This window comes from Pleurodeles waltl, chromosome 5, assembly GCF_031143425.1.
Source record: "Pleurodeles waltl isolate 20211129_DDA chromosome 5, aPleWal1.hap1.20221129, whole genome shotgun sequence".
Classification (NCBI taxonomy): Eukaryota; Metazoa; Chordata; class Amphibia; order Caudata; family Salamandridae; genus Pleurodeles; species Pleurodeles waltl.
The window spans coordinates 336,003,928-336,031,743 of record NC_090444.1 but is presented as its reverse complement, the minus strand read 5'-3'; positions in this window follow the sequence as shown (position 1 = coordinate 336,031,743).

Here is a 27,816-nt window from a genome sequence, read left to right as displayed (position 1 = left end):
AACCTTTCCACAAACACACACAGCATCATAACACACTATACAAAGACATTTGTGTACATAGCCCAGTAGCAGGTAGAGTGAGCAATTTACAACAATAGGACACACAACAGCAAATCACATGCAACAACACACTTGCTGACCACAATCAGACATTCACAATTTCCACATGACATGCACTGGTGTGACATCACAGTCACGCACACACATGGATTTTGGTGAAAAGATAGGAAAAACAACACCACAATACCCTGAAAGTGTAATATACATCACCCAGGTTGTCTGAGATTGCTACTCAATATGTATGAACAGTAATGTGTCTGACAAACAGGCATAATACACATTGTGATCAACTCATGCTGGATACCCATAGAGACATTGGTAACCCAGGCACCCACTGACACTATGTCGCACCTCAACTCACAGATGCATAAACTAATTTTACCATCATAGGAATGATGGCCTCAGGAGTTCCAGGAGAAAAATACAATACATCCAAACACTAATCGATGTGGTTTATGTGTAATTGACAGACCAGAAAGTCTACATACTAGGAAAACTATAGGTCACAGAAACAGGTATACACATCAGATGGGACACATGTCCACACAAATGGATAAGTAGGTAGCGCCACTGATCATCCCCATACTGTGCCAACTAAACCCCAAGTTGCCATACAGGAACAAATTGTGTCAATACCTACATTGACAACAACACAAATATATAGATATGTGCATTGGGCAAGGCAAGATGAAATACTTACTACATGAACATAAACCAAATGTAATGTCAAATGCCTTAAGGTAAAGGCTTATATATACATACCTACAACACCTGTCCCTTGTCTTGCATAAAACAGCACTGGCACCAAAGTCATATCCCAATAACAAAATGAAGCAGTTGACATAATGAAGGCGCATGGCCAGTCCAAAAGTTCCATAGTACAAGCACAGTACTGTGCCAAATAACTTGCCTCAACATTTACACTGCTGCAGGTACCTCCACAGGCAAGGGCATCCAGGGGCAAACCAGGCATCTCATGGACATCCCTTGGGGTGCTTTGGGTGGGGGGTTGGCTTACATTTGAGAGGGATTGGCTTGGAGTCAGGTTTGGGAGGTGTGGATTTAGGTCTGGTAGTGGTGGGCTTTGATTGTGGCTTGGGAGGGTAGTCTTAGGTTTTGGAGGGTTGGGTTTGGGGTCAGGTATATTGGGGGCTTCACTTTGGTATTGGTTCAGGTATGGTGGGCTTTGGAAGTTGCTTTGGAAGTGGTAAGGCTAGGATCAAGGGTGAGTGTAATAGGGGAGGAATTGGAGGTAGAAGGGAGGGATTTGTAAAGGGGTTGGGTCTGTTAGACTTTGGTAGAGAGGTAGAATCTAAATGGATAAGGGCAAGGGCAAAACTGACATCCTCCTTGGGGAAATACGGATGGGTTGTGGGGGAGGGGAGGTGTTTGTAGAATGAAACAGTGGATTGTGTGTGAGTGGATGTTGTGCCTAGGTGTATGGAGTGTGTGTATGTATGACTGGTGAGTGTTGGTTGTGTGAGTGCAAGAAAAGTGTTTTCTTAGGAGGGACTGACTTGTCATGACTGGCACGTGTGGCTGCAGTGGCACTGGTTGTGGATGCTGCTGTACCACCTTTGTGTGAGCTGTATGTGCTGTCTGTGTCCTTTGATGTTGGGGTGGAGTCTGTGGTAGTGTGTGTGGATGTTGTGTGGGTGTCTGCAGTTTTGCTAGGTGGGCTGCTCATGTCTGTGGGCGGTGGGGTGGTAGATGGAGGCATGAGTGGTGTAGTGCCAATCACTGTGGGTATTGCTGTGGTGAGTGCAGGTGTGGTCAGTGTGCTGGTGGTTGGAACTGTGGTGAGTGGCGGTTGTATGCTTGCATGCTTGTGTGACTTGTTTCATGTGTGTCTGTGTTTGGGCCTTGTGTCTGATGAGGTGTGTGAGTACAAAGGTGTGAGTGTGTTTTTTCTGGGGGAGGGGTTTGGGAGTGAGAAGTGGAAGGTGGTGGGGTGGAGGATTTTAGGGGGTGGACAGCTGCCATCAGGGAGGAGGCCAGAGCATGAAAAGATCTCTGTAGCCCAGACATTACACTATGAATGCCCTCCAGGTACACAAGCATTTCTTGCATTTGGCTGCTCTGTACCTAGATGGCATTCAGAATGGCAGTCTGGCCCACAGAGATACTCCTCAGGAGGTCAATAGCCTCCTCAATGAGGGCAGCAGGAGCAACTGGGGCAGGGGGTGAGGTGCCTGGTGCAAAGGAGACAGCTCCCCTCTTCAGGGAGCGGCCAAGGTGGGGAGCAACAGGGATGGTGGAGATGGAAAGGGGGATGGAGGACAAGGAAGGAACTGGAGCAGGTCTAGACAGGTCTGCCACCACTAGGGAGTGTCCACTGGAGGTTGACTCAGTAGACTATGAGTAATGCACATTGCTTCACATGTTGTGTGCCTCTCATGTCATTTCCAATGACATAGAATTCCCATATTCCTGACCTCAACAGAAGTGAAAGATTCAGTGTATATGCTAACATGTCTGATACATGTCTCCACAAATGACCATTGTAACAGGAATATCTGTAGTTCATGGAGGTCAGGTATCCTGATTGCAAATTCTGTCCAATGTTGCAATACAATGTAACTTAACTAATAATGTCTTAAAACCTATTGAAATTTGCAGTACTGAAGTGGAGCACCTCACAATAATCTGACTAGGAAGACACAGCACAACTGGGGTCATTACAACATTGACGGTAAAAGCTGCTTACCGCCGTGCAGAAGACCGCCAACACACCGCCGCAGCTGCGGAATTCCCCCACGGTCATCATGACCCAAAGGCCGGAATCCGCCAAAATCCAGACACCCACACAAGTCTGCCACACCAAAGGTCAGTGATAAACTGGCGATAAGAAATCCTCCACCGTCACGCCAACAGGAATACGCCCACACTATCACGACCCACGAATCCACATGCCGGTCTTTCAACCGCGGTATTCCATTGGCGGTACACACGCCGCGCTCAAAATACACACACATATAAACACTACCACATTGGACAATTCCAAATACACACACCTGATACACATTCACACACCACTCCCACACACCCAATACAATATAAAACACACACCCACACCACCCACAAACCCCTACGACAACAATTGCGACTGAAGGCCAGAGAGAGACACCACTGTCTACAAACGAGCATCCACAGGTACTCAACACCATCACCCACATAACATCCACGCACCTCACACAACACACCACTAAATATCACCCCACACATCACAACACACACCACCCCACACATCACCCACACCACCCCATATCACGGCAAAGACACCCCAGGTTCTCTGAGGAGGAGCTCAGGGTCATGGTGGAGGAAATCATCCGGGTAGAGCCACAGCTATTCGGATCACAGGTGCAGCACAACTCCATAGCTAAGAAGATGGAGCTATGGCGAAGAATCGTGGACAGGGTCAACGCAGTGGGACAGCACCCAAGTAATAGGGATGACATCAGGAAGAGGTGGAACGACCTACGGGGGAAGGTGCGTTCCGTGGTCTCCAGACACCACATTGCGGTACAGAGGACTGGGGGCAGACCCCCACCTCCTCCCCCACAACTAGCAACATGGGAGGAGCAGGTCTTGGCGATTATGCATCCTGAGGGCATCGCAGGAGTAGGTGGAGAAATGGACTCTGGTAAGTCAAAGCTTTACTATTACATCCCCTACCCTACCTGCATGCTATCACATACCCCAACCCTCACCCCCAACCCCAGCACCCCAACTCCTCACATATGTCCCAACATCACAAACCACACATCCCAACACCAAGCCCTGCATGCAACAACAAAGCATGGACACCCATCACCAAAGCATGGCCTCTGCACATACCCATACACCCCCCTAAACCATCATCACACAAGGTCCTACACAGGAATGCAAGCACTGGGGTACACAGTCACCCACCTATTGCACACCATGGCACACACAGATGCAATAATCATGCTTTTACACCTCTGCAGGACCCCTACCCAATGTCACTGGACAGGAGGGTCCAGACATGTCCACTCCACCCACAGAAGAGGCCCACAGTGATGACAGCAGCTCTGTCCAACTGGATCTAGATGACCAGGCTGGCCCATCTGGGACCTTAGGACAGTCGGTTCCCCTCACACTGGCACAAGCCACTACAGGGCTTCCCCCCCTCTGGAAACACCAGCACAGCACCCACCTAGCTGGCCCATACCTCTGTCCCCAGGACACGTCAAGCAGCAGTGTTTCCATCGCTACAGGGAACCCAGGCTAACCCACCACCCCAACAACAACAGGGACCTGGGGGCAGTGGCAGTGGCCACACGGTTCAGGGGACAGAGTCCCAGGAACACAGGGGAACTGGGAGGGCTGCTGTGGGACAGGGGGAGGACAGGCCCAGGGAACCCACTCTCTACGAGGCCCTCTCCAACATCATGGGAGCATACCACCATTCCCAGGAGACGATGGCAACGGTACTGGCCAAGTTTCAGGAGACCCAGCGCCTGCAGGAGGAACAGTATTTGGCTTCAGGGAGGAACTCAAATCCATCAATTCCACCCTGGGCACCATTATAGGGGTGCTGAAGGAACTCGTGAACACCAGGAGGGACACTGTGGTACAACAAGGGGCCCCTGACAGTAGCCTAGACGATGAACTGCCCACCACCTCCGCCAGCGCTAGTGGACAGGAGGCACCACCACAGGACCACCACACCAGCACCTCACCCCCTGCAGAGGGAGAACCACTCCGCAAGCGGTCCCTGAGATCCAGGACAAAGACAGAGAATGATGCCAAGACCCCCGCCAAGAAATGAGACCGCCCGGATTGTCATCCATTTGTCCCACCTTGTCACCCTGTCCATCCTTAAACTGACCCAGCTCCACTTCCTATGCCCCTTTGGACAATGCACCTGTGAGACCAATAGACTGGACTCTGCCATGGACATTCCTCCACCATCACCCCTCACCATTTTACAACCCCCTTCAATATTGAGCACTGAAATAAACACCCTTAAAGCACAAAACAATCTGGAGTCTGTCTGTGATATCGAAATAGTGTATTAGAAATTACAGTGCCAAAATGCTCTTTCAAATGTAATGTCAACATACCTATGTCACACAGCTCTAGTCCATGAGGAAACAAAGAAGATGTCACACAGTGGGACCCACATCTGTGAAATCGTAAGGGAAAGTGACAACTCAGTGACCATGCACTGGGTGAAAATGACAGACAGTAGAGAGGTAGTAGATTTAAATTAGATGTAGCAGGCAGTGTTGTCTTCTTACCTGTGTCTCAGTGGAAGTAATGCAGGATCACTGTGTCCCTGTTGTCGATGTCCTCTTCTTCTGCTTCCTCGTCTTCACTGTCCACAGGCTCCACAGCTGCCACAACACCTCCATCTAGACCACCTCCTGCAGAAAAGGCACCTGTCGTCGCAAAGCCAAGTTGTGAAGCATACAGCGACCACGATGATCTGGCATACCTTCTTTGGTGAGTAGAATAGGGAACCACCTGTCATATGGAGGCACCGGAACCTGGCCTTCAGCAAGGTCCGCTCTATAATCCTCGCCCATGGGCCTCATTGTAGCATTCCTCTGCCCTTGTCCTGGGATTCCTCACTGGGGTCAGGAGCCATGACAGGTTGGGGTAACCAGAGTCACCTGCAAATGGCGAGGGCCAACTGTTAGACAAACACTAACTCATAGGGACATCCACAGACCCAGACAACTATTCCCACTGTATTGGGTCCATGTGCTCACCTAATAGCCACACCCGGTGCCTCTGTAGTTGCCCCATCACATAAGGGATGCTGTTATTCCGCAGGATGGAAGCGTCATGCACTGAGCCAGAGAATTTTGCATTAACATGGGAGATATACTGGTCTGCCAAACACACCATCTGCACATTCATGGAATGGTAACTCTTCCGGTTTCTGTACACCTGTTCACTCCTGCGTGGGGGGACCAAGGCCACATGTGTCCCATCAATGGCACCTATGATGTTGGGGATATGTCCCAGGGCCTAGAAATCACCTTTCACTGTAGGCAAATGCTCCACCTGAGGGAAAACGATGTAGCTCCGCATGTGTTTCAGCAGGGCAGACAACAGTCTGGACAACACGTTGGAAAACATAGGCTGGGACATCCCTGATGCCATGGTCACAGTTGTTTGAAAAGACCCACTTGATAGTAAATGGAGTACTGACAGCACCTGCACTTGAGGGGGGATTCCTGTGGGATGACGGATAGCTGACATCAGGTCTGGCTCCAACTGGGCACACAGTTCCTGGATTGTGGCACGATCAAACCTGTAGGTGATAATCACATGTCGCTCCTCCATTGTCAACAGGTCCACCAGCGGTCTGTACACCGGGGGATGCCGCCATCTCCTCACATGCCCCAGCGGACGGTGCATATGGAGAACAGCGAGCACAGAGTCAACCAACTCTGAGGTACGTAAACACAGCTTACTCTGAAAATTCATAAATCAAAATTTGCCTGTATGAGTGTTTAGGCAAGGCCTAGGTATGTGTGACGCAGTCAAAAATAAAGCCATGTGGGCCCCTGAAATGGTGGCTGCCTGACCTGTAAGGTGGGACAAGGGGATATGAGGTAACTGCGCTGGCGTTGTACACCGTCGCGGTAGGCGTTCGAAGACCGCAGCGCAATTCTGCATTGGTTAACATAGGACCCTATGGGTCCCAGGAGCCAATGGCGGTGAAGGTATGCACCGCCGCGGACGTGACCGCCATTTTCTCTCTGTTCAATCACTCGTTACCTGATCTTCGACAGGAGAGGACCTACACTGCAAGTGCTGCTGTGACCTCAGTCTGGAAGAGACAATGGCTCGTGTGTCTGGGGAAAGGGCCCCTGCCTTCAGCACGGAGGAGTTGGAGAAACTCGTGGATGGGGTCCTCCCCCAGTACACGCTACTCTACGGTCCTCCAGACAATCAGGTAAGTACACTGCGAGTATGCTGTATGGGCAATGCCTCTGTGGAGTGGGGTGGATGAAAGAGGGGGTGAGAATGAGGCATGCATGAAACGACGGTGAGTGCATGTGCGTCATGGCAAGGGTAGGGATGCGGGCCAATGACTGTGACGGTGCAGTTGGTAATTACTTCTCTTTATCCCCTGTACAATTCCTGTAGGTCAGGGCCCACCAGAAGAAGGACATCTGGCGTGCCATCTCCAAGGAAGTCCGGACCCTGGGGGTCTACCACAGACGGAGCACCCACTGCCGGAAAAGACTGGAGGACATTCGCCGCTGGAGCAAGAAGATGGCGGAGGCCCAGCTGGGGATGGCCTCCCAACGTGGGAGGGGTGCCCATCACACCATGACCACCCTGATGTTCAGGATCCTGGCGGTGGCATACCCGGAGTTGGATGGGCTCTTGAGGGCATCACAGCAGCAACAAGGGGATGAGTACACTCTCCTTCTGCTGATTCAGCGCGCATTGTAGGTGTCTGGGTGGGGGAGGTGGGCTGTGGGTTCCCCTAGGCCAGGGCGAGTTTGGTAGTTAAGTTCCCTTCTTCAGGCAGGCCCTGTGGCACCCACCCCACCTGTGTACAGTGCCAACTACACCTAGTCAGACATCCATGTGTGCAGAAATCGGCCACAGCCTTGTAAGCCATATCCCAGGGATTGAATAGTGGACCTCAAGTGCGCCGCATAGTTCAGGGGGCTTCTCTGTCTGTCGTGTCCGCCAACTGTAGCGGTATTGCATGCACTGAACATGTCTTTCTTCTGTCTCCCCCCCTTCTCGTGGTCTCCCTGTTCTTGTGTGCATTAGCATCATCAGGCGGAGGAGCAGTGGCACCAGAGCAGGAGGGAGCTGCATCCCACATGGCCCTGGAGGGCGAGACTACGGGCTCGGAATTCACCAGTGTGACGGAGGGTGAGGGGAGCTCCACGGCAGGGACAGGAGCTGACACCAGTGATACGGACTCCTCCTCTGATGGGAGCTCCCTTGCGGTGGCGGCCCCATCTGTGCCCCCTGCATCTACAAGTACAGCCGCCACCCCCCCTACCAGCACCGTCCTCCCAGCAGCCCCTCAGCCTTTGCCCCGTGCCCGCTCACCCACGAGGGTGGGCATCACCTTCGCCCCAGGCACCTCAGGCCCTGCCCCAGTAACCCCTGCTGCCCTCAGTGAGGAGGCCATTGACCTCCTCAGGTCCCTCACTGTTGGGCAGTCTACCATTTTGAATGCCATCCAGGGTGTTGAGAGGCAGTTGCAACAAACCATTGCATACCTGGAGGGCATTCACTGATGCAGCCATTGTCTCTGTCTCTAGCCTCCCCCCTTCAACTTCCTCCACCCAGACCCACACCCCTGAAACTAGGAGGAGGAGCTCAGGGTCATGGTGGAGGAAATCATCCGGGTAGAGCCACAGCTATTCGGATCACAGGTACAGCACTCCTCCATAGCTAGGAAGATGGAGCTATGGCGGAGAATAGTGGACAGGGTCAACGCAGTGGGACAGCACCCAAGAAATTGGGAGGACATCAGGAAGAGGTGTAACGACCTATGGGGGAAGGTGCGTTCCGTGGTCTCAAGACACCACCTGGCGGTTCAGCGGACTGGCGGCGGACCCCCACCTCCTCCCCCACAACTAACAACATGGGAGGAGCAGGTCTTGGCGATTCTGCATCCTGAGGGCCTCGCAGGAGTAGGTGGAGAAATGGACTCTGGTAAGTCAAAGCTTTACTATTACATCCCCCACCCTACCTGCATGCTATCACATACCCCAACCCTCACCCCCACCCCCAGCACCCCAACTCCTCACATATGTCCCAACATCACAAACCACACATCCCAACACCAAACCCTGCATGCAACAACAAAGCATGGACACCAATCACCAAAGCATGCCCACTGCACATACCCATACACCCCCCTAAGCCATCATCACACAAGCTCCCACACAGGAATGCTAGCACTGGGGTACACGGTCACCCACCCATTGCACACCATTACACACACAGATTTAATAAACATTCTTTTATGCCCCTGCAGGACCCCTACCCAACGTCACCGGACAGGAGGGTCCACACATGTCCACACCACCAACAGAAGAGGCCCACAGTGATGACAGCACCTCTGTCCAACTGGATCTAGATGACCAGCCTGGACCATCGGGGACCTCAGGACAGTCGGTTCCCCTCACACAGGCACAGGCCACCACAGACCTTCCCCCCTCTGCAAACACCTGCACAGCACCCACCCAGTGGGCCCATACCTCCTTCCCCAGGACACGTCAATCAGCAGTGTGTCCACCACTACAGGGAACCCAGGCTAACCCACCAACCCAACAACAACAAGGACTTGGGGGCAGTGGTAGTGGGCACACGGTCCAGGGGACGGAGGCCCAGGAACACAGGGGAACTGGGAGGGCTGCTGCGCGACAGGGGGCGGGCAGGCCAAGGGAACCCACTCTCCACGAGACCCTCTCCTCCATGATTGGAGCCTACCACCACTCCCAGGAAACGATGGCAACGGTACTGGCCAAGTTTCAGGAGACCCAGCGCATGCAGCAGGAACAGTATATGGGCTTCAGGGAGGAACTCAGAACCATCAGCTCCACTCTGGGTACCATCGCAGAGGTTCTGAAGGAACTACTCAACACCAGGAGGGACACTGTGGCACTACAAGGGACCCCTGACACTAGCATGGACGATGAACTGCCCACCACCTCCTCCGACGCTAGTGGACAGGACGCCCCGCCACAGGACCACCACACCACTTGAGGGGGGATTCCTGTGGGATGGCTGATTGCTGACATCAGGTCTGGCTCCAAATGGGTACAAAGTTCTTGGATTGTGGCACGGTCAAGCCTGTAGGTGATTATCAAATGTCGCTCCTCCATTGTCGACAGGCCCACCAACGGTCGGTACACCCGAGGATGCCGCCATCTCCTCACATGTCCCAGCAGACGGTGCCTATGAAGGACAACAGCGAGCACAGAGTCAACCAACTCATAGGTACGTACCCACAGTTTACACAGAACACCATCCATGCACAAAAGGTGGCCTGTATGTGTGTTGAGTCTAGGCCTAGGTATGTGTGATGCAGTTCAAAATGAAGCCATGTGGGCCCCTGAAATGGCGGCTGCCTGACCTCTGAAGTGGGACAATGGGATGTGAGGTTACTGCGCTGGTGTTTTACACCGTCGCGGATAGGCGGTCGAAGACCGCGGCGCAATGCTGCATTGGTTAGCATTGGACCCTATTGGTCCCAGGAGCCAATGACGATGTACGCCGGCGGTGACGGTACGCTCCGCCGCGGACGTGACCGCCATTTTCTATCTGTTCAATCACTCGATACCTGATCTTCGACAGGAGAGGACCTACACTGCAAGTGCTGCTGTGACCGCGGTCTGGAAGAGACAATGGCTCGTCCGTATGGGGAAAGGGCCCCTGCCTTCACATCAGAGGAGTTGGAGAAACTCGTGGACGAGGTCCTCCCCCAGTACAACCTACTCTACAGTCCTCCAGACAAACAGGTGAGTACACAGGGAGCATGTTGTATGGGCTATTCCTGTGTGGAGAGGGCTGGATGTAAGAAGGAAGGGGGCAGAGTGCTGCGTGCATGAAAGACGTGAATGCATGTGCCACATGGCAAGGGTAGGGATGGGGGACAATCACTTTGACGGTGCAGTTGGTAATGACTTCTCTTTTTCCCCTGTACATTTCATGTAGGTCAGCGCCCACCAGAAGAAAGATATTTGGCGTGCCATCGCCAAGGACGTCCGGACCCTGGGGGTCTACCACAGACGGAGCACCCACTGCCGGAAAAGATGGGAGGACATTCTCCGCTGGAGCAAGAAGACGGCAGAGGCTCAGCTGGGGATGGCCTCCCAATGTGGGAGGGTTGCCTGTTGCACCATGACCCCCCTGATGTTCAGGATACTGGCGGTAGCCTACCCGGAGTTGGATGGGCGCTTGAGGGCCTCACTGCAGACACAAGGGGGTGAGTACAGTCTCATTCTGCTGACTTTGCGTGCAGTGGAGGTGTCTGGGTGGGGGAGGAGGGCTGTGGGTTTCCCTAGGCTAGGGCGAGTTCCGATGGCAAGGCCCCTCCATAAGGCAGGCCATGCAGCACCCCACCTCTGTAGAGTGCCAAGTATAGCTATTCATGTCCCTGTGTCATCTATGTGTGCAGATGTAGTCCATAGCATTGTAGGCCATTTCCCAGGAATTGAACAGTGGAGCCCAAGAGCGCGGTGTAGTGCAAGGGGCTTCTGTGTCTGTCGTGTCCGCCAACGGTAGCGGTAATCCATGCACTCAACATGTCTTTCTTCAGTCGTCCCACCCTTTTTGTGGTCTCCCTGTTCTTGTGTGCATTAGCATCATCAGGTGGAGGAGCAGTGGCACCGGAGCACAAGGGAGCTGCATCCCACATGGCCCTGGAGGGCGAGACTACGGACTCGGAATTCACCAGTGGGACGGAGGGCGAGGGGAGCTCCACGGCGGGGACAGGAGCTGACACCAGTGACACGGACTCGTCCTCTGATGGGAGCTCCCTTGTGGTGGCGGCAACATCTGTGCCCCCCGCATCTACAGGTGCAGCTGCCACCCCCCCTACCAGCACCGCCCTACCAGCAGCCCCTCAGCCTTCGCCCCGGGCCCGCTCACCCACAAGGGTGGGCATCACCTTCGCCCCAGGCACCTCAGGCCCTGCCCCAGTCACCCCTGCTGCCCTCAGTGAGGAGGCCATTGACCTCCTCAGGTCCCTCACTGTTGGGCAGTCTACCATTTTGAGTGCCATCCAGGGTATAGAAAGGCAGTTGCAACAAACAAATGCATTCCTGGAGGGCATTCATTCTGGTCAGGCAGCCCTTCACCGAGCCTTTCAGACTCTGGCCTCAGCACTGATGGCAGCCATTGCCCCGTCTCTAGCCTCCCCCCTCCAACTTCCTCCACCCAGACCCAATCCCCTGTACCTCTGCCTATCCCAAGCACACCATCAGACCAGCCTGCACATACCTCAACACACAAGGGAAGCTCAGCCAAACATAAGCACCACACATCCCACAGGCACTCACGCAAGCAACACACACATGCAGACACACCAACATCCACTGCCTCCACTGTGTCCCGCTCCTCGTCGTCTCCCTCCTCCCTCCCAGTCTCGTCTCCACTCACACCTGCATGCACTACCTGTACAGCCACTACGTCCCTCACCAGCACACCCCGCTCACGTGCAGTCACCACCCCCACTACCATTCACACGTCCCCTGTGTCCTCTCCCAGTGTGTCTGTGATCCCCCTCCCAAGATACACAAACGCAGGCACACACCCACCCAACAGCCATCCACCTCACGACAGCCTCCAGCGCATGCACCTTCACCCAAAGTCACCTCCTACTACCACCACCTCTTCCTCCACTCCCAAACCCCCTTCAGCTACCAGTCCCAGTGTGTCCAAAAAACTTTTCCTGTCCACCCTTGACCTTTTTCCCACACCTCCCCCACCCCATCCATCTCATAGGTCCCGAAGTTGCACCTCAGCCACAACATCTCCGGGACCAGTGGTGCCTATAGTCACCGGTATGTGGAGTGCACCGGCCACCAGGACAGCCAGTGTGGCACAGAGCCACAGCACAGACAGTCCCCCACCTGTGAAGCATCAGAAGTTGGCCAGTGCCCGGCAGGAGAGGAGGAAGACTCCAGCCACCAAAGCCGCTCCCAGGGGTCCCGTTGGGAGTGTGGAGTCAGCTGTGACACCTTCCAAGGTGGGGAAGGGCCACAAGAAACCCGGCAAGTCTGGGAAGAGCAGCACGGCGGAGAAGACCGCCATCATCCCCGCTGCCCAGGAGGCCACCGCCAACCCCAGCCCAGCTGCCCATGAGGCCACCGCCAGCCCCAGCCCAGCTGCCCAGGAGGCCAGCCCCAGCCCAGCTGCCCAGGAGGCCACCGCCAGCCCCAGCCCAGCTGCTTAGGAGGCCACCACCAGCACCAGCCCCGCTGGGCCATGAAGGACCGCCAGCACCAGCCCCGCTGGGCCATGAAGGACCGCCAGCACAAGCCCCGCTGAACAGGGCACCGCCATCTCAAGCCCCGCTGAACAGGGCACCGCCATCTCAAGCACCGCTGAACAGGGCACCGCCATCTCAAGCACCGCTGAACAGGGCACCGCCATCTCAAGCACCGCTAGCCCATGAGCGGCAGGGGCACTGATGCAACTGGGTCCGTCACGGGGTGAGTGATGCACTCTGGGCACCGGTCCCCCTCCAGAACCAGTGGAGACTGTCATCCACTACCTCTGTCCTTAACATCATGAAGCACTCTGGGCACCAGTCCCCCTCCAGAACCAGTGGAGAGATCCATCCACTACCTCTGTCCTTCACAGGATGAAGCACTCTGGGTAGCAGTCCCCCTCCAGAACCAGTGGAGACTGTCATCCATTATGTCTGTCCTTAACAGGATGAAGCACTCTGGGCACCAGTCCCCCTCCAGAACCAGTGGAGAGATCCATCCACTACCTCTGTCCTTCACAGGATGAAGCACTCTGGGCACCAGTCCCCCTCCAGAACCACTGGAGACTGTCATCCACTTGAGAGACTGTGGCTTTGCACTCCCCAGGATTGAACAGTGGGCAACCCACCCACTGAAGAGACTTGAGAGACTGTGGCTTTGCACTCCCCAGGATTGAACAGTGGGCAAGCCACCCACTTGTGAGACTTGAGAGACTGTGGCTTTGCACTTCCCAGGATTGAACAGTGGGCAACCCACCCACTGTAGAGACTTGAGAGACTGTGGCTTTGCACTCCCCAGGATTGAACAGTGGGCAACCCACCCACTCTAGAGACTTGAGAGACTGTGGCTTTGCACTCCCCAGGATTGAACAGTGGGCATGTGGCTCCCTCGTGGATTTGGCGTCGTGCACTCAAGCGGCTGAGGTGCCCCCCCTTTCCCTCCCCCTGAGGTACCTGTTTTCTTGCTGTCTGATGCCCCTACAGTGTTCTCTCCGTCATGGTCGGGGATCTTGTGTGGGACTCGCCCATACCGTGTGGTCCCAGTGTTCCACGGACTTTCTTTGTGCAGTACCTGGACTACTATGCCTGGTATTTATTTTGTACATGGTGTATATATATATTTCTGCCTACTTGTTTTGTATATATTCCGATGGTTACACTCATTTCCTTTGGTCTTTGCATTCTTCCAGGGCGGTTTGGGGGGTGTAACTGTGATGTATTGATATGCATTAGTGTGTGTGTTGTGGTGGGTGAGGGTGGGTGTGTTGGGTGTGTCTGACCCTGTTTTTTGCCTCCCCCTCCCCTGTTTTGTAGGTGCTGTACTCACCGTGGTCTTCGTCGCCGGCGTTCGTGCTCCTGGTAGAGGAGCAGGAAGACTATCGCAGGTAGAATTTGGAGTTCCGGTTCCATGGTGTCCTCGTTCCTCGTGGAGTGTGTAGAGGTGAGGGTTTTCCCTTCGAAATTCCTGTTTCTGCCGTGTTTTTATCCGCGGTAAATCCGCCCCGGAAAAGGTAGCGGATTGGCCTGTCATAATAGTGTGGGCGGTACATTGTCTCCCGCCTGTCTGTTGGCGGTGACCGCCGCGCTGTTTGTTTGTACGCCCGTGGGGGTCGGAGTGTTAAAGTGGCTGTCTTTGTTGGCGGTTTCCGCCACGGTCGTAATTGCAATTTTTTTACCGCCGGCCTGTTGCCGGTCTTACCGCCGCTTTAACACCGTCCGCCTGGGTTGTAATGACCACCTTGATCTCTTCCATCGTGATTTTCTGATTCATTGTATCCTCCCCTGTGTCTGTGATTTTTGGGAGTAAATGCGCACCCAACCATCGTCGCACCTCTTCATCTGTTACAACAATGTCCTCCTGATATAAATCCGAAAAGAAACCCTGGAAAGCCTCCCTGATATCATGAGAGCTGGTCTGTCTCTGCCCCGTTTGATTAATAATCTCACTAATTTCGTTTTTTATCTTATCGGTCTTGGTTTTCCAAGCCAACAGTTTACTTGAGTACTCTCCATATTCGAAGTGAGCTAATTTACTGGCCTCCCATCTTTTTTTTAACCTAGTCTGTAATAGCTCCTCCAATTGCATTTTCAGATGAGACCTCCCAGCTTCCAACTTTCCTAAAGGTTGTGAACCACCCATATCCAGACGATCGCACTCATTCAATTTACCTTCCAGTATACTCATTTCCATTCTGTAATTCTTATTTCTAGCAACCGTGAGACTTGTTATTTTGCCTCTTAAAAACACATTAAATGCATCCCATACCATACTTATTGAGGCCAACCCAATATTGAATTTAAAGAACTCTTCTGTCTCTATAAGCAATTGTGATTGTACATTGTTCTCCAACAGTAGAGTTTGATCTAGTGTCCACCGCCTCACCTCTTTTTTAGTGATGAAATTTATTGTTAGAACCACTGCCGAGTGATCTGAAAGATGGGCGGCCTTATATTCTAAATTATCGACCATGTCCACCAATCCCTGATCAATCAAAAAATAGTCTATTCTGGATGCGTGGCCATATTTTTTATTCTTGAAAGAAAAAAACTTTTGAGTGCCAGCTCTTACTCTCCAAATGTCACGCAATCCCAGTTCCCTCATCCTAGACTTCCAAAAATTCTGTGATTTTAGCATAACTGTTGACCTTGCACTTTGTGATCTATCCAATCATTATCCAACAACACATTAAAATCGCCTGCAATAATTACTGGGCTGGGAAATTCCAAGAGGTGCAAAAACATCTTTCTCATTGGTTCTACATCGTCAGAGTTTGGGCCATAAAACCCGACTACAGTTATCACTGTATTATAGAACTGAAGTTTAACAATGACCCAACGCCCCATGTTTTCTGCAACAGCTTTTAACACTACAGCATTAAGTTGTGACTTAATAATTATGGCCACCCCCCTAGTATTAAAAGTATTTTCAGTGGCCACCACATGCCTAATCCACTGCTGTGCCCTAAACAGCTTTATGGATTCACTCCCCGTCAAATGGGTCTCCTGCAAAATGAAAATATGTGCTAGATTATCCCTCAAACATTGCAAAATTCTATTCCTTCTACTACTAATTCTCATCCCATTTACATTCCACGTCATGACTTGCAGTAGGCGACTATCCCTGCCCGGAATTACATCATCTTCAGCCATCATTTCTACTCCATCTTTCCAACTGTAATGTCTCCGGGTGCATCAAAGGCGAATAAGGTTTTCCTTTTTTTTTTTTTTCACTTTTCACCCCTAGTGCTCCCCACCCTGTGCTCCTTGCCCAGCCTACCCTGTATCTCCATTCCTCCAACCCCCCACCCCCCTGGGGAACCCTTCCCTGACTTAAACTGGGCTGAATGATAATCCTCAGATTCAGAGCGATTCAAGAAAGCCTGACCAGAGGATCCTGGAGGGGAGGACCTGATTTCTTAAAATGGCCCATATCTAATCATATCTAACAGGTCAGATCTGAAGATGGGCCATTTCTAATCGTAAATAACATATCATCCGCTGTTTTTAAATCCCTTAAATTATGCATCTTGTTATTATGCATCACCCGCAAGGAGGCTGGAAATTTAAGTTGCGCTGAAGCACCCAACTTCTTAAAATCCTCAAGACGATTTCCCACTGTCTGTTTAGGGTACTTCTTGCCAGATCTGATCTTACTTCGAAGGAGAAATCTTTCCCCCTTAAAGTTTTTTGTTTTAGTGCATTTAACAGAATCTTCTTTTTAAGAGCATAAGTCAAAAAATTAACCAAGATCTTCCGAGGTTTTTTCCTACCAGGATCTCTCCTAAACGGGTCCCTATGTATCCTCTGGATATCAGCAGCAATATCCTGTTCCGTTTCTTCCAACTGGAGGGTATCCTTTATAAGTGAAGCGATAAATATCTTAATATCGTCCCCTTCCACTCCCTCCGGTACATTAAAAATCCTCAAGTTATTCCTCCTTGCTGCATTCTCCAACCGTTCCAACTTATCCTGTAAGTCTTGTTCACTAGCTCTCGATTGCCGCAAATCCTGCTTAATCAGTATCACATCCTCTTTCTCTTCCAAAATCTGCGTTCTATTCGCCAGTAGATCAAATTTAGCTTCCAACATTTCACAGGCCTCTCTTATACTGACCTGATTTGCCTCAGACAAGGAAAAAGCTTTCTTAATCTCCTCCGTTAACTTTGTAATCATCTCTTCAATGGGGGGGGACCTGGCATCCCCCTCTCCATCCTCCGTCCTTAATAACTGCATTGTAGATACCGGACGATTATTATTTTCCATCGTTATTGGGGGAGTCTTACCAGACTGATCTTCTTGCGATACCGCAATTGCATCTAAACTCAGGCTCTGGTCTTTTGTTTTCTCACCCTTATCCCTTGTTACCATTTCTTATACTCTCCTTTCCACCCCCGCCTTCTCCATCGCCGTAAATACAGAGGACTATACGACCTCTTCTCCCTCTACCTCCATGGACCTTTTGGGATCATCCGCCGCCACCAAGGGGAGGATTTTAAAATATGACCTCAGTGAGGGTGTTATTTTTGTACCAGCAGACTCAGGGGGATCCAACTTCCCCTTTTTAATCAGCGCCCAAAATCTTTTTCCGTAGCAAACTCACTGATGAGACCTCCCTTAGATAGTCTCCAGGTACTCCCCCACAGCCCCCACTCTTACCTCTTAAGTTTGCTTCACCAGTGAACCCACGGGGGCGGAGCAGTTGGGGAACATGAGACACGGGCAGAGACGCGGGCCGCGGAGCGGCCGAGTAGAGGAGGCTGACTTGGGGAAAGGGAGGGGGGAGTAAAGCCCATATGTTCCGGCTTACCGAGGCTGTGGTGAAGGCAACAGTCTGCACCGCCGCAACGGTGCTCTGGATGCGTGCAGCTCTGGAGCTGCAAAGGACTCGTTTGGCTGTGGCTTGTTTTCCTCTCTGAGGACGGAGCAGTGGCAGCAGCAGTGGTGGTGGCAGAGTCAGCACAAGCATTGTGCTGGCTCTGAAACACAGAGCGGAGGAAGGTGCACAAGCTGACGGAGCAGAGGAAGAAAATAGCTCAGCACAAATCACGGAGGAGTCAAGTGGTGCGGTGAGAGGCAGAGGCAGGAGGAGGAAGGGGGAGGAAAGCTTCTGCTGCAGTAAAGAAACTGCTATCACAGATAGACTACATGTCGTTTTTCTCTCCCGCATGAGAGCGATGCATCGATTTCTGGATAAGCACCTCAGGTCTGAGCAGGTTCATGTTGATTTTTAAGCCCTGCGATGTTGCATGCAAAATCCGGCAGCACAATGATGAGAATCCACGCTGCATGGGGTTTGCATTGATTTCAGCAGCCCCATGTGGGTGTTGTGTCATTTCTCCAGCTGCAATACAGGTGATGCATCAATTTTCCAGCTGTGATGCAGGTGGTGCATCGATTTCAGCCAAGATGCAGGTGGTGCGTCCTTTTAACAGCTGCATTGCAGGTGGTGCATCAAAACCTTCCCTGCACAGCTCCTGTGCATGGATTTCCCACTTGATTCCACCAACTTCACCTTTCAAGGGCCTAGGGACTGGATAGGGCACCACTTGGTAGGGTAGGAGGATCAGCAGAGAGTCCAGTTGCTGGCAGAGGAAGTATTTGATGGTCCTGAGACTTCAAAACAACAGGCAAGCTCAGTTCAAGCCCTTGGAGCCACTTCACAAGCAGTAATATACCACTAAGTCCAGTCTTTGTCCTCTTTTAGACAGAAGCAGCAACTGCAGGCCAACCCAGGAGAGCACAGGCAAAGGTGCAGTCCTCCTTCTCCAGCTCTTCAGCTTTTCTCCTTGGCAGTGGTTCCCCTTGGTTCCAGAAGTAATCTGAAAATATGGGGTTTTGGGTCTACTACCTATACTGTGAAGTTGGCAAACTTCAAAGGAAAGCCTCTGTTGTTCACAAGATCCTGCCTTGCCCAGGCCTGGCCCCAAACGCACACCAGGGGGTTGGAGACTGAATAGTGTGAGGGCAGGCACAGCACATTCAGGTGTAAGTGTCAGCTCATCCCTCCATTCTAGCCCACATGACCCACCATGATATACAGGTATCCCCCTGCTTCCTTTGTGTCACTGTCTAGTGGAGATTCAAAAACAGCCCAACTGTCAGTCTGACCCAGACGGGGAATCCACAAACAAGCAGAGTCACAAAATGCTTTAAGCAAGAAAATGCCTACTTTCTAAAAGTGGCACTTTCGAACTAACAATCTAAAAACAAACTTTACTAAAATTAAAATTTAAATTGTGAGTTCAGAGACCGTAAACTCCACTATTGTATCTGCTCTCAAAGGGAAACTGAACTTTACAGTTATTTAAAGGCAGCACCCATGTTAACCTATGAGAGAGATATGCCTTGCAACAGTGAAAACCAAATTTGGCAATATTTCACTATTAGGACACACAACACACATCAGTACATGTCCCACTTTTAACATACACTGCACCCTGCCCATGCGGCTACCTAGGGCCTACCTTGGGGTACCTTACATGTAGCAAAGGGGAAGGTTTAGGCCTGACAAGTGGGTACACTTGCCAAGTTGAACTGACAGTGCAAGACCACACACAGAGACACTGCAGTGGCAGGTCTGACACATGTTTACAGTGCTACTCATGTGGGTGGCACAATCAGTGGTGCAGGTCTACTAGTAGCATTTTATTTACAGGCCCTAGGCATATCTAGTGCACTTTACCAGGGACTTACTAGTAAATCAAATATGCCAACCATGGAAAAGCCAATTACACCTGCAATTTCACACAGGCGCACTTGTACTTTAGCACTGTTTAGCAGGGGTAACATGCCCAGAGTAACAACAACAGCAAACACAGAGTCCAGCATGCAGCAACAACCTTGGAAGTAGAGGCAAAAAGTTAGGGGAGACCCCGCCAAGGTTGCCAGGTCTAACACTGTGCATATCCCAATACATTGCCAATGCATCCAAATGTGGCTGGAAACTTTTCATTTGTCTGCTGTGTTGACATTTGGACTGATGAAATGTGTGTACCACATCACATCACTTAGATGGGGACATTATATTTGCTGCAGACACACAAGATGAGATAACTTATGGGATAGATCTGAAAATGTTGCCTATTGATATGCTCATGTTTGAAATGTGTTATGGTTGTACTGATGAATTGTACAAGACTACTTCATCATAGACACAATTACAATCAAACTTGTAGGTCTAATGTTAAGTTTTATGTACCTTGTGTACATGCCTCCAATAGGGAATGGGCCAGGACCTAGACCTGTGTCGACATCCACAACACGTGTCTTGGTATATGCCATCTCCTATGATCCTAACATGGAATGGATTTAATAAGAGGAATTCCTATTCCTAAAACTTGTCAACAATTGTCTTACATGCCTGTCATTGTGGCCTGGCAGCAGTCATGTCATAGACACTGCATGCTTGCCACATTACCCTCCTAGACATAATTGCAGTCACATGGTGTAATTCATGCAATTGTCTGCCTGCACAACATAAATCTGTAGTTACAGGCATGAGACACTTTGGTTTTGGTGAAAAACATTTATTTGTGTGCACAAAAACATTTTAATTGATAAGTGTCAAAGAGTGTTAACCAAAAGGTGAACATGTAAGTCATGGTAGATGATATACTGTGGGTAGATGCCTCAGCATCTGAGGTTTACAGACCTTCTCACATCAGTTAAAAAATGTGGTTCAGGTATAGTTGACAAGGAGTAAAATGCCAACACAAAGGAAGATATCAGCAATGAGGTTTTTTGCTGCTGGCGGTGGGTGACTTGTCATCCAAAACTCCCAAATGTTTGCATGGATGTCCCTGCCTGCATTGGAGGGGGGATCAGCTTCTGCAGAGGCAGGGGTGTCTGAAACTGGTGAGTCCTCTGGTAGGGCCTCTCTCCCTGTGGGTGCCACAGATGTTGTTGGGCTAGATGGAGGTGCCACACAGGGAGCAGTGGATGTTGCCAGTGGTGGCCTGCTCTGGGATATGAGACTGTGCTCTGGGATATGAGACTGTCCCTCAGAACCCCTGTGAGTGAGGCCAACTTTACATTGAGGGCCTCTGACTGCTGTTCTGTGTGTCTGTAATGGTCCCTCTGCATCTGCCTCATCTCCCAGAGTTCTGTCAATAACTTTCCCGTCACGTCTTGGGACTCTTGATAGAGCCACTTATGATATCCACTTGACAAGTGATTAACTAGCCATGACTATTTTAGAGAAGCAGCACATTAGTTGTGCAGGAGATTCACACAATAGATGTAGATACATACCTGTCAACTATCTGCATATTTGTAACCAGTGCTGTAGGACAGAAATGTGTAGGTAGCCATTCCCAGGCCTAGTTGTGTGAGCCAGAGGTAACCACACAATTTGTAACTGGATGTAGTTATCAAAAACCTTTGCTCAGCTGATTTAGAATGAGCTTGCTGACATCCAATCTGAAGAGACATCTCCAAAGCTTTACATGTTCTAGTTGTGTCCACTTGCTAAAGTGCTATGTGTGTCCTTTACATAGACCTTATGGCTTGGCAGTACAGTGGAAAGGTAACAAGACATGTTAGTTGCATAATGGAGTCACATATATTGAGTTCCCCCCCCCCATGTGAAGTGACATGTGTGTTGAAAGGTCATGGAGGTGTTTGAGTGGCAATGCAGTGTGGCCTGTTAATAGAGAGTTACAGGTACAAGGCCTCCTGATAGTTGTTGCCCTCATGACTGTGTGTGTCCCTCCCACAGGCCTCCTCCCAGAGTGAGCTAATAGACTTGAGAGAAAACATGTAGTTGTTTAGCTACCAATGTTGATAGGGAGTTCCAGGAACAAGACCTCCTGGTAGTTGTTGCCAATGTGACTGCGGGTGTCCCTTCCACTACCCCAAAGGCTTCCTCCCAGAGTGAGGTAGTAGACTTGAGAGAAACATGTAGTTGTTTGGCTACCAATGCAGTGTGGCCTTTTGATAGAGATTTACAGGAACAAGGCCTCCTGGTAGCTGTAGTCATGTCACCCTCCCCACTTCCACCCAATACAGATATGTTTGTTTGTCTTCCATTTCATTTGCCAGCCAGTATTTAGATGGGAAAACACATCTCACAGTTGACACATGCAAGTAGTCCTGGTATGGGTTTGTGGACTTTAACTGAACAGCCCCCATTGCAATATTTCACATTTGTTTGAGGTAGCTACGTTTGGTCTGATGGGGCACACTGTACATATCAGTGATGGCATGTCTGTTAGTCTGCCTATTGCACCATGGTGATATGATTAGACCACACAGTAACAAAAGATGAGGTGTGGGCATGCAGGTAATAAACAAATTGGTCACATTGTTTGATTTGGGACTTACCAGACTGAGCTCCTTCAGCTATTCCTGTCAGTACCTCAGGATGCAGGATGGCCAGTACCTCTTCCTTCGAGGGTAAGAATTTTGCTTGGGAAGTGGGAGGGCCACCCCCAGTCCTCTGGGCTTCCAAGTGTTGCCTGTTACCTTTACCCTGAGGTCATTCTACCTCTTCCTAATATCCTCCTTTGTGCGCATAGCGTTACCTAAAACATTGACCGTATCAACTAAATATTGCCACATTTCCATTTTCCTACTTAGGGGAGTGCTGTGGACTTGTGCTCCAAAACATTGTGGCTCCATTCTGATGATTTAATCTACCATGACCTTTAGTTGATCTTCTGAAAAATGGGGGGGGTTTGGGTCGTTACATTATGTAAAAACAAAAGGTGGATGGTGCTGATGTGTGGGAAAAGTGGATGGTGCAATGCTAAACCTGGATAAAAGGTGTGGTGTGTGGGTTTTTATGTGACTGTATTTACATGTATGTATGAAGTGTTGAAGTGCAATGTCAGTGTGTTTGCAGCTCTGCTGCTGTTGGGACTGCAAAATGTGTTTCATAGTGTGCTGCTCAGGTGCTTCCACTGACCCAATATGTGTCAGCTGTGTTATTTTTTAAACTATCCAATTGGCAGTTTTCTTCTGATTGTCTAGCTGCATGGTTGACCACCATTATCTAATCAATGTGGTCGGCCACCATTGGTTGACCGCCGCGTTTGACCGCCTTTGGTTAACTGCTATTTGGAGTTTGCTGCGTACACTTTGTCATCTTAATATTGTTGGAGGTTCACCAGAGTCAGTGGCAGTGTCGGAGTACCGACCACCACGGCTTTCGACTGCTTTTTTAGTGACGTTACCACTATTGCTTTGACTGCCAGCGGTTCAGGCTGTTTACAGTGTAATACGGTGGTCCATTAGCGGCCGCCTTTTCTGTCCTCCGCGGCGGTTCTTTGATGATCCAACCGCGGTATTCCATTGGCGGGACACACCACTGCGTACAAAATACACACACACGTACAAAACATAGCCACATTGGACAAATCGAAATCCCCACACCTGATACACATACACACACCACTCCCACACACCCAATACAATATAAAACACACACCCACATCACCCACAAACCCCTACAACCACAATTACTGAGAGAAGGCCAGAGAGAGACACCACCATCAACAATAACAGCATCCACAGGCATACAACACCATCACCCACATAACTTCCACGCACCTCACACTACACACCACTACATATCAGCACACTTATCACCCCACACACCACCCCACACATCACCCACACCACCCTATGGCACGACAAAGACACCCCAGGTTCTCGGAGGAGGAGCTCAGGGTCATGGTGGAGGAAATTGTCTGGGCAGAGCCACAGCTATTCGGATCACAGGTGCAGCACACCTCCATTGCAAGGAAGTTGGAGCTATGGCCAAGAAGAGTGGACAGGGTCAACGCAGTGGGACAGCACCCAAGAAATCGGGAGGACATCAGGAAGAGGAGGAACGACCTACGGGGGAAGGTGCGTTCCGTGGTCTCAAGACACCACCTTGCGGTTCAGCGGACTGGCGGCGGAACCCCACCTCCTCCCCCACAAGTAACAACATGGGAGGAGCAGGTCTTGGCGATTCTGCATCCTGAGGGCCTCTTAGGAGTAGAATGGACTCTGGTAAGTCAAATCTGAACTATTACATCCCCCACCCTACCTGCATGCCAGCACATACCCCCACCCTCACCCTCACCCCCATCACTCTAACTCAGCACAAATGTCCCAACATAACAAACCACACATCCTAACACCAAGCCCTGCATGCAACAACAAAGCATGGACACCCATCACTAAAGCATGGCCACTGCACATACCCATACACCCCCCAAAACCATCATCACACAAGGTCCCACACAGGAATACAAGCACTGGGGTACATGGTCACTCACCCATTGCACACCATGGCACACACAGATGTAATAAACATCCTTTTATACCCCTGCAGGACCCCTACCCAACGTCACCGGACAGGAGGGTCCACACATGTCCACACCACCAACAGAAGAGGCCCACAGTGATGACAGCACCTCTGTCCAACTGGATCTAGATGACCAGCCCGGCCCATCGGGGACCTCGGGACAGTCGGTTCCCCTCACACTGGCACAGGCCACCCCAGAGCTCCCCCTCTGGAAACACCAGCACAGCACCCACCCAGCGGGCCCATACCTTCGTCCCCAGGACACGTCAATCAGCAGTGTGTCCACCACTTCAGGGAACCCAGGCTAACCCACCACCCCAAAAACAACAGGAACCTGGGGGCAGTGGTAGTGGGCACACGGTCCAGGGGACGGAGGTCCAGGAACACAGGGAAAATGGGAGGGCTGCTGTGCGACAGGGGGAGGACAGGCCAAGGGAACCCACTCTCCACGAGGCCCTCTCCAACATCATGGGAGCCTACCACCACTCCCAGGAGATGATGGCAACGGTACTGGCCAAGTTTCAGGAGACCCAGCGCCTGCAGGAGGAACAGTATTTGGGCTTTAGGGAGGAACTCAGAGCCATCAATTCCACCCTGGGCACCATCGTAGGGGTGCTGAAGGAAGTGCTCAACACCAGGAGGGACACTGTGGCACTACAAGGGGCCTCTGACACTAGCCTGGATGATGAACTTCCCACCACCTCTGCCGGCGCTAGTGGACAGGAGGCACCGCCCCAGGACCACCACACCAGAACCCCACCCCTTGCAGAGGGAGAACCACCTCGCAAACGGTTCCTGAGATCCAGGACAAAGACAGAGAACGATGCCAAGACCCCCGCCAAGAAATGAGCCCACCCTGAATGTCATCCTTCTGTCCCACTTTGTCACCCTGTCCATCCTTAAACTGCCCCAGCTCCACTTCCTATGCCCATTTGGGAAATGCACCTGTGAGACTAATAGACTGGACTCTGCCATGGACATTCCTCCGCCATCACCCCTCACCATTTTGCTACCCCCTCCAATATTGAGCACTAAAATAAACACCCTTAAAGCAAAAAACAATCTGGAGTCAGTCTGTGAGTTCGGAATGGTGTATTAGCAATTACAGTGTCAAAAAGTTCTTTCATTTGTAATGTCAACATACCTATGTCACACAGCTATAGTCCATGAGGAATCAAAGCAGATGTCACACAGTGGGACCCACATCTGTGAAATCGTAAGGGAAAGTGACAACTCAGTGACCATACACTGGGTGAAAACGACAGACAGTAGAGAGGTATTAGTGTTAAAGTACATGTAGTAGGCAGGTTTGTATTCTTACCTGTGTTTCACTGGAAATATTGCTGGATCACTGAGTCCCTGTTGTCCATGTCTTCTTCTTCTGCTTCCTCGTCTTCACTGTCCACAGGCTCCACAGCTGCAACAACACCGCCATTTGGACCAATCCTCCTGCAGAAAAGGCACCTGTCGTCGCAAAGCCAAGTTGTGAAGCATACAGCAGGCCACGATGATCTGGCACACCTTCTTTGGTGAGTAGAATAGGGATCCATCTGTGATATGGAGGCACCTGAACCTGGCCTTCAGGAGGCCGAAGGTCCATTCGATCACCCTCCTAGTTCACCCATGGGCCTCATTGTAGCGTTCCTCTGCCCTTCTACTGGGATTCCTCACTGGGGTCAGTAGCCATGACAGGTTGGGGTAACCAGAGTCACCTGCAAATGGCGAGGGACAACTGTTAGACACACACTAACCTGTAGGGATATCCCCAGACCCAGACAACCATTCCCACTGTCTTGCTTCCAGGTGCTCACCTAATAGCCACATACAGTGCCTCTGGAGTAGACCCATCACATAAGGGATGCTGCTATTCCGCAGGATGTAGGCATCATGCACTGAGCCAGGGAACTTGGCATTAACATGGGAGATGTACTGGTCAGCCAAACATACCATCTGTACATTCATCGAATGGTAACTCTTCCGGTTTCTGTACACCTGTTCACTCCTGCGTGGGGGGACCAAGGCCACATGTGTCCCATCAATGGCACCTATGATGTTGGCAATATGTCTCAGGGCATAGAAATCACCTTTCACTGTTGGCAAATCCTCCACCTTAGGGAAAGCGATGTAGCTCCGCATGTGTTTCAGCAGGGCAGACAACACTCTGGACAACACGTTGGAAAACATAGGCTGGGACATCCCTGATGCTATGGCCACTGTTGTTTGAAATGACCCGCTTGCAAGGAAATGGAGCACTGACAGCACCTGCACTTGAGGGGGGATTCCTGTAGGATGGCGGATAGCTGACATCAGGTCTGGCTCCAGCTGGGTACACAGTTCCTGGATTGTGGCACGGTCAAGCCTGTAGGTGATGATCACATGTCTTTCCTCCATTGTCGATAGGTCCACCAGTGGTCGGTACACCGGAGGATGCCGCCATCTCCTCACATGTCCCAGCGGACGGTGCCTATGAAGGACAACAGCGAGCACAGAGTCAACCAACTTAGAGGTACGTAACCACAGCTTACACAGAACACGAATCATAATCTAAAAAGTGGCCTGTATGTGTGTTGAGTCTAGGCCTAGGTATGTGTGATGCAGTTAAAAATTAAGCCATGTGGGCCCCTGAAATGGCGGCTGCCTGACCTCTAAAGTGGGACAATGGGATGTGAGGTAACTGCGCTGGCGTTGTACATCGTCGCGGTAGGTGGTCGAAGACCGCGGGTCAATGCTGCATTGGTTAACATTGGACACTATGGGTCCCCGGGGGCCAATGACGATGTACGTCAGCGGTGACGGTATGCACCGCCGCGGACGTGACCGCCATTTTCTATCTGTTTAATCACTCGATACCTGATCTTCGACAGGAGAGGACCTACACTGCAAGTGATGCTGTGACCTCGATCTGGAAGAGACAATGGCTCAAGTGTCTGGGGAAAGGGCCCCTGCCTTCACATCGGAGGACTTGGAGAAACTCGTGGACGGGGTCCTCCCCTAGTACACTCTAATCTATGGTCCTCCAGACAAACAGGTAAGTACACTGGGAGCATGCTGTATGGGCTATGCCTGTGTGGAGAGGGGTGGATGTAAGAAGGGGGGGAGATTGCGGTGTGCATGAATCGTCGGTGAGTGCATGTGCCACATGGAAAGGGTAGGGACGGGGGCCAATGACTGTGACAGTGCAGTTGGTGAGAAGTTTCTCTTCCCCTGTACAATTCATGCAGGTCAGCGCCCACCAGAAAAAAGAGATTTGACGTGCCATCGCCAAGGATGTCCAGACCCTGGGGGTCTATCACAGACGGAGCACCCACTGCCAGAATAGATGGGAGGACATTAGCCGCTGGAGCAAGAAGACGGCGGAGGCTCAGCTGGGGATGGCCTCCCAACGTGGGAGGGGTGCCCGTCGCACCATGACCCCCCTGATGTTCAGGATCCTGGCGGTGGCGTACCCGGAGTTTGATGGGCACTTGAGGGCATCACAGCAGCCACAAGGGGGTGAGTACACTCTCAT